An 11,718-nucleotide genomic window follows, 5' to 3' on the forward strand; every position below is an offset into this window, starting at 1 on the left:
ATTCTCACAAATCCAACAAGACCAAGCATTCATGATATGCACACTCTTAATGCTATGAAATTGGGCTATTAGTAAAAAAAAGTAGAAAAGAGGGTGTTCACAATAATAGTAGCATCTGCTGTTGATGCTACAAACTCAAAACTATTATGTTCAAACTGCTTTTTTAGCAATCCTGTGACTAAACTAATATTTAGTTGTGTAACCAGAGTTTTTCATGATTTCTTCACATCTGCGAGGCATTAATTTTGTTGGTTTGGAACCAAGATTTTGCTGGTTTACTAGTGTGCTTGGGGTCATTGTCTTGTTGAAACACCCATTTCAAGGGCATGTCCTCTTCAGCATAAGGCAACATGACCTCTTCAAGTATTTTGACATATCCAAACTGATCTATGATACCTGGTATGCGATATATAGGCCCAACACCATAGTAGGAGAAACATGCCCATATCATGATGCTTGCACCACCATGCTTCACTGTCTTCACTGTGAACTGTGGCTGAATTCAGAGTTTGGGGGTCGTCTCACAAACTGTCAACTGTCACAAACGGCCCTTGGACCCAAAAAGAACAATTTTACTCTCATCAGTCCACAAAATATTCCTCCATTTCTCTTTAGCCAGTTGATGTGTTCTTTGGCAAATTGCAACCTCTTCTGCACGTCTTTTATTTAACAGAGAGACTTTGCATGGGATTCTTGCAAATAAATTAGCTTCACACAGGCGTCTTCTAACTGTCACAGCACTTACAGGTAACTCCAGACTGTCTTTGATCATCCTGGAGCTGATCAATGGGTGAGCCTTTGCCATTCTGGTTATTCTTCTTTCCATTTTGATGGGTGTTTTCCGTTTTCTTCCACGCGCCTCTGTTTTTTTTTTTTTTTTTTTTGGTCCATTTTAAAGCATTGGAGATCATTGTAGATGAACAGCCTATCATTTTTTGCACCTGCGTATAAGTTTTCCCCTCTCCAATCAACTTTTTAATCAAACTACGCTGTTCTTCTGAACAATGTCTTGAACATCCCATTTTCCTCAGGCTTTCAAAGAGAAATGCATGTTCAACAGGTGCTGGCTTCATCCTTAAATAGGGGACACCTGATTCACACCTGTTTGTTCTACAAAATTGACGAACTCACTGACTGAATGCCACACTACTATTATTGTGAACACGCCCTTTTCTACTTTTTTTTTTACTAACAGCCCAATTTCATAGCCTTAAGAGTGTGCATATCATGAATGCTTGGTCTTGTTGGATTTGTGAGAATCTCTGGTACCTTGTTTCATCGAAGATAATGTTTTCATTATCGGATTATCTTTTTAGATAACTTTAAAAACCATTATCAGACTAATTATCTTCTGATAAATTTTTGTCCGATAACTTTTAGACCGATAACGTAGTAAACAAAGCTGAACAGCGGCAAACATTTTTAAAGTTTAAAATCAGTTGAGTATCTACCTGTTAAAAGTTTCCTAATAGATGTATAGTTCCACCCTCTGCAAACAGAAGAGAGCTGCTTCCAGGAGAAAACACTCTATCCTCTGCAGGTAAAGAACTGGTCACAAAAAAAAAAAAATCATTCCCTTTATCACCATAGTGATACACTGCCAATATCACCCAAGTCATCCAGAGGCATACATTTTTAACTTATGGTTCAAATTTTAACCAAACTAATTTTGGACAAGTTATTTAAAATTACTGTCATGTCTGAAGTTTTATAAAGTGAAAATATCAGATATATGTTTTAGTTTTAAAGTAATGTGCTAATTTTTAAGGTTTTAGTGAGCACACGCTGTGCCCAGCAGTGCATTATGGGTAGGATAGAGTAATCTCAGTACATTCACTACAGGACAAATGCATTTCAGACACTCTGATCAGGCTCCACGGACAACAGCATTAAACTCTAGTGCCTAAAACTCTTGTGAATATATTCTCTGGGTTTATAGATGTTGTTATTGTGTTTGTGTTTACTAAATTCCACGCATCTTAAAGTAGACCTGCACTGAAATAAATGTGGTCAGATTTCAGAAAGAAATAGCTGATATGTATTTATAAGACCCTTGTGAATGTAGTAGTAAATCTGTAAGCCCAAATTTGTAATTCAGCTGAGAAATCTTCGTTTAAAAATGACAAATTTGCAGCTAAAATTTAGCCCTCTGTGAAAACAGTTTGTACATCTATATCATTTCCATGACGTCAGGGACAAGACGACGCGCTCCCGCCTTCAGTCTGATCCCGCATTGAAATTGATTTTATCTGTTAGTAATGTTACTGTTATACACATCCTGGTTTCAACATCCAAAAGTAAGCTGCATTGAATGTGAGATACAGCTCTGCATGCCCGGTCTGCATGCTCAGATCAACAGCGAGCGACATCGACAGCGGGCGCCGTTCTTCCCCTATGCCTCGCTCTCACTGCCCCTGATGCATGCGCTCATTAAATGCCGCCGTGGGCCACTCACACCTTCTTTGCGGGTCTCGCCACCGTAGCCCGTGACGGTACACCGGAGGCGAAAGACGAGGCGACTGTTGTGTGGGCCGCTGAAGAGGAGGTACTGCTGGCCCACCACCACCAGAGGGCGCCCTGCCTGGAGTGCGGGCTCCAGGCACCAGAGGGCGCTGCCGCCGACGAAGGCTGTCAGGGTGACAGCTGTCACCCATTACTGGACACAGCTGACTGCACTCAGGACGGAGGTATATCAGCAGGACAGCGTCTCCACCTCAGTGCCGAGATATCGCCTTGAGCCTAAGGTAATCTTCTCTGCAGCTTATTTAAGTATAATCCTATAATACTTGTTAAACCTTTCAGGACAGCTGACTACCGAAAGCCGAGTGATCGGATAAGTACTCACCTTCCTGCTTATTGTGACAAGAGGTGGAGGCGGCTTGCCCCTCTCATCTACTGGGTGCGGTCGCATCCCAACCTGTGTGTTTGTGTTCTTTCCCGCCAGCAGTACCGGATCCGACGAGCGAAGGCAGTGGCCACCTGGGAATTCGGGACTTGGCGGTTCCAGTACTTCTGGGTTTCGGTGGCAGAGGAAATCTGGGTGGTTCCGGTTCGACTAGGACGGACGTCTCCTACCTTCGGGCCTGCCCACAAGACACCAGCAGATTTCGGCTTACACCTCCAAATTGTGAATTATTGTATCAGTTGTGCTAATTTCACAACAGTAAAACTTGTTATTCACCTTTCTCCATTGTCCGTTCATTGCGCCCCCTGTTGTGGGTCCGTGTACCTACACTTTCACAACAGCGACACCACTCAAACGGGCGTATGAAAAAGTCCCCAAAAATAATTTTTAAGCACAAATAAAAGAAATGTGTATTCACCAAGCGTACCACAAGACAATATGAAGTTTTAAAAAAAAGTAGATCCTTCCGTGTAAGACAAAAAAAAGGTGCAGATGCAAACTGACGTAAATCCACAAATTACAGTTGGCACGTGCAATGCATGCTGGGAGAGGGTCTTGTCCGTGACGTCTCGGCAGCGTCCATGATGTGAGGGACAATTTGCGGAGGGCTAAATGTTAGCTGTAAATTTGTCATTTTTAAATGAAGATTTCTCCGTTGAATGACAGATCTGGGCTTGCAGATTTACTTTACTACATTCAGAAGGATCTTATGTGTAAATATAAGTCATTTTTTGGTCCAAAGATCTGACTGCATTTATTTCAATGCAGGTCTACTTTAAATGTAGCAGACACAGATTATCTGGAATTTTGTTTTGGCAAGTTTTCAAGGCCTCTACTGCCATCTACTGGCCAGTAGTGTTCATGGCAGTATTCTTCCTGAAGCTGAGCAGACACTGTATGATATTTTTAATCACTGTACTCTCAGTTCAAACTGTACCACAAAAGTTCAGAGCGCACGATTTATGTTCTCACACACGTACGTTCAAAAACCACACATCAAACTTGTGTTTCCAGAAGCAAAACATAACCTTTTTTTTCCAAACTTAATTTACAAAATCTCTCGATGGGAGACATCAAAGTTTAAAAACAAAACAAAAACAAACAAACAAACAAAAAACATTACAAGACAGCTCTGCAGTGTTTGCACATGCACAGTGCAAGCCGTTGTTGCTCTTCAGCAGCAGGATACCCTCACGACGGCCGACCAGAATAATATCAAACAGGTCTGATTTTCATCTGACCATACGATCGGCGATCAGGAGGTGGTCGCGAGATGTTAAACGCAGCTTGTTACTCCATATACACTACACAATGTAGGATGTGTGATTAACCTGAAACTCAGTCCAAAAAAATTTCTCGCATGAATGAAAAATCATCTGAAAAAGGGCCAAAACTCGCACAGTGTAAAGCCAACATTTATGTGTCAAGACAATATTGAGTGCACGTTTTACAACATCATAAAACATGCGCACTAATAAAATGAGCGCACATTCTTTCCACATGTAAAACATTTTGCAATGACACATCCAGGGCTCCGTAAAAATGCTTGTTTTTATAAATAAAAAATGGAATATTTTACAAAAGCACATGCAAACACCAACACATGCCATACGTCACATTAACGTGTTGGTTTACATAATGAATGACTGAACTAATCAATGTTTAGCAGAGGCACTTTTGCCCAGAATCCTCTGCAATCTGTCTGTTTGTTATAAAACCTCAGAATTAGTGCATTATTCAACATTAAAAGATATATGTTATATTTTAACTTTGTACAAATGACAGAATTGACATTAATGGAGTTATTCTATCGGTATTCACACCAAACCAAAAGTCAGCATGTCTTTATCTTTCAAGACCTCCGCATTGTGATTGGTAGAGAGCTGGCTTTGTGGCTGCTCTCAGGGGGCTTCTGTACTGGAAGCTGTGTAATGAACAAGAGCTTCCAGCAGGGGCAGGATGTTCAAACATAGAAGTGCGGGCTCATTATTTGGGTCTATTGTCGCTTTTGATGCTTCAAAAAGAGATCGTGGTGTTAAAACTCAAATTCAGCTTGTTAGTAGTTGCAAATGTACCAGAGACAATACTGGAATTTATCTGTTATCTATAACTTCCAATACATTTTTGGGTGGTTTATTGGTTTATCTTTATCAAAGATAACTTTTCAGTTATCTGATTAGCTGTTATCAAAGTTGATTTTTTGGTTATCTGTGCCCACCACTGCTTGTTTCCCATGTAACAATAAGAAATATACTCAAAACCTGGATTAATCTTTTTAGTCACATAGCACTACTATTATTCTGAACACTACTATATACCATGACACAAACCAGCCAGAGGGTCATCTGTCATTCCCCTTCAGAGACAAGTGCACCAGCAACTCAGGACTCAGAAGTGAGAGGTTTTATGGTGAGGAAACATTTCCCTGTGGCTAGAGTATGAGTGCAGGCAGCAGTGATCCACCGTAGCCTCCAGCGGTGAAGCTTTTAAGACCTCGTTCAGACGTGTTGGTAATCCAGCTTGAACTGGATAGGTTTTCTGAATCTGAATGGTTTGAAGATGGGTTGAGCTGGATTTGAGCGGGAATCATCAAAGTCTGAACGCAAATGTGACTAAAATCCGTCTAGTTCAGGGATCACGATATCAAACTTTGTTCAACCACGACGACTTCTGGCACTCAGTAAAGCAAACAACCTTTCTCTGCAGCGTCTCTTCACCACACACACACACACGTCTGTCAGAAAAAATGTCACAAAGGTCATTATAGCAGAATTTCTGTCTTCTGCAGCGGCAGACTGCAGGTGATGATGTGAGGTGCAGTCATTTTTCAATGAACACCGACAATCTGCTTCATTGAAAGATACAACAGAATTTTTGTATTTGCACTGTTATATTAAAACAGAAAGCCCTGGCTCTGACGGCAGCTCAAAAAGTTATTTTTTGGTGAGGTTATAAATTATTTCCTTTCTGTAATATCACACAAACTATTCACATTTACCTGTTTACCTACTTGACAGATTCTAGCCACATTTGTGTTCACTCAAACCAGAGTTATTAAAGGTTTGAATTTTTCTGTCAGTCTTTATTTTTACTTTGTTATTTTGGTTTTTAATTCAGTTTAATGCATTTAATTCATTCATTAAGTTTAATTCATGTATGATGCACTATGTGAGCATCTGTGTATGTACAAGAAAAGTGTGCACATGCTGGGAACCCACCTTTATATCTGAATATTATATAAACCTTATAAATAGCAAGAAAGTTGTGTTTAAGTTCAAAGCATGTCTTTGGTGTCATGATCACGTTCTGTTGCCTCACGTATAATGTAGCAGCACTGTGTCTGATCACACCTCACTTTAAGACTGAGACACCTGTGGACGGACAGATGACTGCAAGTACACTTGTTGTTTAATTAATGTGCACTGAGCATGGAAATGACAGTCACATTGGGTATAAACTAACAATCATACATGTGTTGCTCTGTGTGCTGATTTGGCCTGGGTTGATGATAAGGTCCTATATGGTTCATTTTCATGAATGAGAAGGCCAGCTTGAAGGACTCGTCATCACACCTGTCACGGCCTGTTCTCACAGAGGCCAGTCACAGAAGCAGTTTCTGCAACTTCCTGCTATATCTAACCCAGCAAAATTAAAGAGTACATCTGACTCTACTGCCACAGTTCAGAGAGAACTCGGCAACATACTTGTATATCTCTTGAAAATAAGCAAATATGTCACTAATAGGATTTCCATCATTATCAGATGACAATAAGAAAGAAAATTTCTTCTTTGAACTGCCAAAAGACCTGGTGGATCCAGAAAGAAGGGATTACAAGTTAAATCCTACCGGCACTGGAAATAATGACAGGAGCCCACACAACAAACAACCACAGAAGAAAGTCCATCACAGGTTTTTTTCTTTTTTTCTTTTTAAATTTAACCTTTATATAACCAGGTTCATCCATTTGAGATCGAAACCTTTTCTGCAAGAGAGACCTGTCAGGATCCGGTCTCACCAACCGAATGGTCCCCCCTAAAAATCGGTCCGCCCTACCTTCACTGCGCATGTTCCATTAGCTGTGGTTCATGGATTATCACCTCATTTCTGCTTCAAACTGCACTCCAGTCATCCTCTATCTCAGCGACAGATATCTGAAGCTTTTGTACAACAATCATTTCCACATAAATTCAGCATTATTTCATCATAAAAGACAGAGGTAGCAATAAGAGCGACGTGGCTACACGAGCTGCTTGTTGATGCATTCACTGCGCGTCGGTCATTTCAGAGCATCACAGATTATCGCCTCGTTTCTGCTTAAAGTGGCCTCGTTTCTGCTTAAAACTGACTTTTACCAGGAGTGGCAAACCAGATGGACACAAATGCAAGCTCACTAGACTTGGTAATGTTCAGATGGTTTAATAACAGGCAGGGATTCGGTACACAGGAGGTCCAGCAGTGAGGCAAAGGTAGCAAAAGGCGAGATGCTGAGACGTGGTACAATAAACAGGCACAGGTCAAAAAACACGGTGTAAGGGCTATCAGAGGCAAGGCAAAATCAAGGCGGAGTCAAAACACATGCATGCAAACACTGAGCAAAGATCAGGGTGGGAAAGTGTACAAAGACAACGATGTGGCGGTGAGCTGTGAAACTGTGAGGGCTTAAATAACCGGTGGTGTAATTAGTGAAACAAGATGCAGGTGTCAGTGAAAGTTCTGGAAGGAGGCGTGACTAGTGAACAAAGATATGCATAGGGCATGATAGTGAAGGCAGGAAAACAGAGTGGAGAGATGAAAGAGACAAAGACACGTGAGCAGGTGCAAGAGTGGAAGTGGATGAAAACACAGAGCAAAAAGAGTCATAGTGACAGATGAAGACACAAGAGCTGGTGTAGGGGCAATCAAAACAGAAACCATGGACAGAATAAAATGCAACTATAACCAGGATCAGGAACAGAACATGAGAACTGAAAACAAAACCCGACATTAAAGCATAACTGAAATCACAAATGAGATGAACGAAAATAAACTACTGACAAACAGAGAATAAATAAACCAGATGACTACAGAATAATGCAATTAATGAAACAAGATAACTGATAAACAGAATGTGCAATAAATAATGAATTGAATAAACAGAAAAGAAGCACTGAAAATAAATAGGAACAAAACCCTGTGACTAAAGCACAATATAATAAATGTGATAAACAGAATGAACCTAAGACTAAAGCAACTAAGGGACCAAGAGTGAAAGCAAATAATAAACAATAAAGCAAAACTAAATACGTGGCAAAGAGAAGATACACAGAGAATAAATGAACCAAAACCAAACATAACATGAACATGACGATAATAAGACATGGTACAGACGCTCAGAATACGGAAAAAAGGTCCAAAATCATAACAGCTAGCCCCAAAAGGGCCAGACCATGACAACTTTAGAATGATTTAAGAGGTTTTACCTTGTCATCTGATGGTTAATAATCTCATTAATCCATTTGATCATTTTGGGTGAAGAGACTGTCTTAGACAAGCGGCTGAGCTCTGAAATGATGCATGCGCAGTGGAAGCAGGGTGGACCCATTTTTAGGGGCGGACCATTTGGTCTGCAACACCAGACTTTGGTGTTGTCATGTATGTTATCTTCTATCTGCTATCGTTATCTTTGGCTGCTTTCAGTGATGCCGGTATTTGGTTAGACTCTTTCTCTCCGATTGTTCTGTCTGAGTTATTTTCATTAGGTACTTCATCCAAACCATCAACATGTTTATTAGACCCCATTCCTACCAGGCTGCTCAAGGAAGCCCTACCATTATTTAATGCTTCGATCTTAAATATGATCAATCTATCTTTGTTAGTTGGCTATGTACCACAGGCTTTTAAGGTGGCAGTAATTAAACCATTACTTAAAAAGCCATCACTTGACCCAGCTATCTTAGCTAATTATAGGCCAATCTCCAACCTTCCTTTTCTCTCAAAAATTCTTGAAAGGGTAGTTGTAAAACAGCTAACTGATCATCTGCAGAGGAATGGTCTATTTGAAGAGTTTCAGTCAGGTTTTAGAATTCATCATAGTACAGAAACAGCATTAGTGAAGGTTACAAATGATCTTCTTATGGCCTCGGACAGTGGACTCATCTAGAAGGAGAGAGCATATCTCACCCATATTGGCCTCTCTTCATTGGCTTCCTGTTAATTCTAGAATAGAATTTAAAATTCTTCTTCTTACTTATAAGGTTTTGAATAATCAGGTCCCATTTTATCTTAGGAACCTCGCAGTACCATATCACCCCAATAGAGCGCTTCGCTCTCAGACTGCAGGCTTACTTGTAGTTCCTAGGGTTTGTAAGAGTAGAATGGGAGGCAGAGCCTTCAGCTTTCAGGCTCCTCTCCTGTGGAACCAGCTCCCAATTCAGATCAGGGAGACAGACACCCTCTCTACTTTTAAGATTAGGCTTAAAACTTTCCTTTTTGCTAAAGCTTATAGTTAGGGCTGGATCAGGTGACCCTGAACCATCCCTTAGTTATGCTGCTATAGACGTAGACTGCTGGGGGGTTCCCATGATGCACTGTTTCTTTCTCTTTTTGTTCTGTATGCACCACTCTGCATTTAATCATTAGTGATCGATCTCTGCTCCCCTCCACAGCATATCTTTTTCCTGGTTCTCTCCCTCAGCCCCAACCAGTCCTAGCAGAAGACTGCCCCTCCCTGAGCCTGGTTCTGCTGGAGGTTTCTTCCTGTTAAAAGGGAGTTTTTCCTTCCCACTGTAGCCAAGTGCTTGCTCACAGGGGGTCGTTTTGACCGTTGGGGTTTTACATAATTATTGTATGGCCTTGCCTTACAATATAAAGCGCCTTGGGGCAACTGTTTGTTGTGATTTGGCGCTATATAAAAAAAATTGATTGATTGATTGATTGATGTTTTGTTTTAGTTGATTTGTTTTATTGTTTTATTGTGACCTTAGTGCTCTTGCTGTTTTTTTTTCCTGCTTGGGGTTTTCTGTCCCTGTCTCTCTTGTCTGTCTCTTTGTGCTTGGTGGTAGGTGTTTCACTCTGTCTGGCCACACCCTTGTTCTGGTGCTTTCTGTGCACACCTGTTTGTAATCTGCAGCTAATCACCTGGGTGTACCCGTGCCAGGACTTGGAGCATATCGGGTGTGTCAGGTCCGTTGCCCGAACTGTACCTGGCACTTAAACTGTGCCTGAGATCGTATCCTGCAAAACACAGTTTCTCAAAGCACAATCACATAAAAAGAGACAACATTAGACAGAGATCTCTTTTGTGAGCTTTGCGCAAAGGGGAGAAGCGTACAAACCTAAGACCAACCTTGCTTCTCCTGCTCCTCTCCACCGCCCCCCCGGTGCTTGCTCTTTTATTGAAAAAGAAAAAAATCATAAACAATACAACGTAGCATTAGGGTACATTGCGTTTGGGGAAGGGAGGGGTGAACGGTTGCTTGTGAGTTATGGTTTCCTGTGAAACATGCTTGTTTCTTTCACTGAAAGAAGGGAGTAAGCAGTTAAGTTTCGATGTCAACAGAGTCCTGAAACAACCTTTAGTTCATCACTGTGGCTGAGCAATCATTTAGCTTAAATGCAGTATATATGAATGGGTACATAATTATTATGATTGAATGAGTAAATGAAGTATAAAAGAATATAATTCAGACAATAATAAATGTAGAATCACACAGATAACAGTTGATACAGTTCATTTTGTTGTGTGGGCCGCCAGAAGAGGAGGTACTGCTGGCCCACCACCACCAGATGGCGCCCTGCCTGGAGTGCGGGCTTCAGGCACGAGAGGGCGCAGTCACCATGGACACAGCCGGGAGTGACAGCTGTCACTCAATATCTCACAACAGCTGTCACTCATCTGCACTTCATCTTGCCACTCCATAAAGACCGGACTTCATCTCCACCTCGCTGCTGAGATATCGTCTACCTTAGGAGGTAATTTGTTCTCAGCCATTGTTTTGTCTACCACAGACAGTGTTTGCTTGTGCTATTTTTGCAGTAGGTTTTGTGAGTGCTTGCAGCTGGAGGCTGGGTTTGGACTGACGTCTTCACTCCAAACCTTTGATAAGTACACATACTACTGCACGTGCCAGCTTTCTGAATGAGAGGTGGAGGTGGAATTCCACCATTGTTGTTACTGGGTGTTCACACACCCACATCTGATTGTCTCTGCTCCTCGCCAGCAGTACCAGATCTGACACGCGGAGACGGTGGCCACCTGGGGTTTTCGGGACTTGGCGGCTCCAGTATTCTCCAGGTTCGGTGGCGGAGGAAATCGTGTGGTTCCGGTTCTTCTCAGGACAGACGTCCTCTATCCTCGAGCCTGCCCACACGTCACCTTTGTTAACTGACTATTGTACACATTCTGTAATCTGCTGTGTTTGGTTGTGCTTTTCACAACAGTAAAGTGTTCATATTTGACTCTTTCATTGTCCGTTCATTTACGCCCCCTGTTGTGGGTCCGTGTCACTACACTTTCACAACAGGATATCTCGGCCAGCGTCATGGATCCCGAGGGGCGTCAACCATCTGTTGGACAGCCAATGGGAAAGCAGGATGCACTGGCATCTGCAGGAGGCGGGATTGGTGAGTTGCAGCAAATCCTCACCACCTTTACCGCTCGGTTGGATCTGATGACCGAGCAAAACATCATCCTTAATCGCAGGATGGAGGCTCTCACCGCACAGGTGGAAGCGTGCGCTCAGGGCGCTGCTGCAGCTCCTCCTCCTGCCAACCCAGTGCAGAATATCAACGTTCCACTGGTCGTTCCACGACCCCCCCCTCCTTCCCCTGAAGC

The sequence above is a fragment of the Thalassophryne amazonica genome, chromosome 5 (genome assembly GCF_902500255.1).
Source record: "Thalassophryne amazonica chromosome 5, fThaAma1.1, whole genome shotgun sequence".
Taxonomy (NCBI): domain Eukaryota; kingdom Metazoa; phylum Chordata; class Actinopteri; order Batrachoidiformes; family Batrachoididae; genus Thalassophryne; species Thalassophryne amazonica.